Source organism: Adiantum capillus-veneris, chromosome 25 (genome assembly GCF_014529385.1).
Source record: "Adiantum capillus-veneris isolate H3 chromosome 25, ASM1452938v2, whole genome shotgun sequence".
NCBI lineage: Eukaryota > Viridiplantae > Streptophyta > Polypodiopsida > Polypodiales > Pteridaceae > Adiantum > Adiantum capillus-veneris.
Window position 1 is genome coordinate 88,233,929 of NC_140955.1, and position 3,061 is coordinate 88,236,989.

At 41.6% G+C, this 3,061-nt stretch overlaps 1 pseudogene; it reads right to left on the reverse strand.

The window, feature by feature from the left end:
- Positions 1 to 388: 388 nt before the first annotated feature.
- LOC147425231 (uncharacterized) lies at positions 389 to 955 on the reverse strand (annotated as a pseudogene).
- Between the last annotated feature and the right edge of the window lie 2,106 nt (positions 956 to 3,061).

Here is a 3,061-nt window from a genome sequence, read left to right on the forward strand (position 1 = left end):
CACCCTCCCTAATATTGGCGATCCCTTCCCATTGTCCAACACTCACCTCAGGTGCATGTGATTCGTTAAACGTACTGAATTTTTGGACTCTTTTAAAGTCTCGATGAGGATAGTCCATCCAGGGTTTATCAAATCCTTATATAGGGCGCCAATATGCAATGCAAGACATGCGTCTAAAGAGTGTTGAAGAAAGATCGCTCTCTCTCTCTCTCTCTCTCTTTTATTTGCCTTTCAAGTGGCCTGACTAGCAGGCAAAAATAAATTTATTTCCAGCTACATTTTGCATAGAATTGTTCAAATACCGATCGGTATCTGACAATCTCTACTGGTATGTACACGTTTTATGTGTGCTTATTAAAAACTGAAGTGGAAAAATTTGGTGCCTAGTTCACTTGGCAGTTCTCATCAGCTCACCACCAAAGCCAGGTCTTTGCATCTTGAGTTCTGCACTCTCGAGGACGCAGATCGCATTTTTGAAGAAGACGAGATGCCATTCTGGTTGTGCGCTCCTACTGGCTTTTGTACAATGACTCACGGTCGGAGCAGTGCTCGAAAAAAACTTTTTTCCAAAAACTTGGCAAACCTACATATGTAAAACAACAGAGGTAAATTGAAAAAAATTGAAGGTTTTTACACCATATTACACTAATTTTTTCAAGTTTTTGTAGGTTTTTTCACCTTTAAATACTACACTAAACCTAGGTTTTTTTCGAGCATTGGCTCAGTTGGGATACATGTGGCGGCTGTAGAGCACGGCATCCTCGGAGGAGATGTGCTGCAAATTCTGGCAGCATCGCTGGCTGTATTGACTGGTGCGTTCACGTTGCTACCCACGACGCTGCTCCATGAAGTCGGCACAAGCCTGGAGGCGCATATGCCACTTGCTTTCGTGACTGTCGGCAGCAGTACTGCTTACTGCCAGCTGTGCCAGCAGCGCCAAAACCGTGATCATCATTTTGCAGGACATGCTTGGCGTAGGCTAGTACAAGCTCTCTCTCTCTCTCTCTCTCTCTCTCTCTCTCTCTCTCTCTCTCTCTCTCTCTCTCTCTCTCTCTCTCTCTCTCTCTCTCTCTGTGGATGAATTTTTCTCCCTCAAGATTCTGCATGCAAATAAAAAGGAACATCCTCTGAACATGCACTGGCGTTTGCCCACTTCCTTGCACAACTGTACATGCAGTATCTGCGATCATATGTGACAAAGCTAAGGCCCAAAATTAACAGCATGTGCAGGCTACTGTGCTATGTATTATTGTAGAGGCGAATGGGTACTTTTGAGTGGGCGACCCTACCCTATGGGTGCTGGCCTATCAAGACACCTGCTAATCAATCAGAATAGCGTGTTGCAGTCAGCTCTTGATACACAGCACTTGGCGGCTCTGTAAGATGAGGGTGCCAGATGCAGTCAGGTCTCGATATCAAGCACTTGGAGGGTCTGTAAGATGAGCGTGCTAAATGCAATGATGAAGCCAGAATTTCCCAATTTTCACAAGAAGCCTGCCTGTAGCCATCCACGCCGGCGTGGATGGCTATAGGCAATTGGTACTAAGAATGAATTTTTAAAATAAAAACCTACCTATAGCCATCCACGTCGGCGCAGATGGCTAGAGGCAGTTGCATTTTCTATAAGAAACACCCCTTTTCATTTGCATGGTTTAAACGATAACAGATTTATTGAATTTTTTAGTGCATGACGACTCTTGTGTCCTTGTTGGTTAATATTCTAATTTAGTTTGCTTACTAAGAGTACTTTCACATGCAACAAGACCATCATTTTTTTTTACTTGAGCGGTCGCAAACAATATTAGTTGGCTTGCATAAAGAGCCCTACAAAAATGTTGTTGTTGACAAAGCATAGAGAGAGAGGATAAAATTTTGCCGACAGAGATGGCTAAAGACACAGCAGTATTTTTGACACACATCAAAAATTACAAATCAAGCTTAATTTTAATTCCCTAAGTTAGCCTATGATGGCTGTCTTCTACCATAAAGAACTGCACATAGGTATCAATGGTACCTTGAAAGGTTGCTAGTTCGCTTCACCCAAAAACCAAAGCTAGTTCTCACAATCTCCTTCCTTTGTCACCTTCCATTGCATGTTCCCATCTGAGTCTCCAAGGACGGCTACAAGCAATACAAAGAGACGCATATAGGAACTTCTTTTTTAAAATTATGAGAAACCATGCATTGTTGCTCTCAAATATCCAGATAGAGAAATGTGACATGCTCTCTTTTCAATTCATTGTATAAAACACAAAAATAATTGGACAGATGAATCTCCATGGCATGTGTGTCATTGCAACATGCAATTGGTTGTTGATTCCAATTTTTGAATTAAGTATATACTGATAGGAAAATACATAACTTGATTACAATGAAAACGTTGCCGTTGATTTGTTGCAAAGACGATGCAGTAGGGGGGGTGGCAAAGTATACTCTCTCATTATACTTCATTATTTGTCATTTCATTATGGTTCTTCTCCATATTCCTTTTGGCTATCTTGATTTCTTGGGTGATTGCACCGAGTAAAGCATGTTTTTACTTTTAATGAAAATTCAATCAATACCGATGATATAAAGCATTTCAAGCTATGATCGTTGTTTTCGTGTTTGTAGTACAAATATTCTATGATCTTCATGGGACATAGGAGAGATATTGCGAGTCCACTTGATTTCACTCAGCAGAGGAGGGAGCTTTTCAAGATCTTGGAAGTATGACCAATTGATTCATTTATGTGACACCAAATACTTAGTTTAGCTCTGACTAAACATCTTTCATTTCAGGGACTTAGGGAGAAGACCAACTCTCTCTCTCTCTCTCTCTCTCTCTCTCTCTCTCTCTCTCTCTCTCTCTCTCTCTCTCTCTCTCTCTCTCTCTCTCTCTCTCTCTCTCTCTCTCTCTAATTTCTTGCTTAGTTATTTTCTTGCTCGAAAATATTTGCTCGCCATGTGGTAGGACTCGATCTCCAAAAGGAACATAGGGAACCATATGTCCCTTGAGATTGTACATTTCCACCCTATGGCCCTTGGGCCACAAGGTTTGTACATGGGACATAGGGCATTC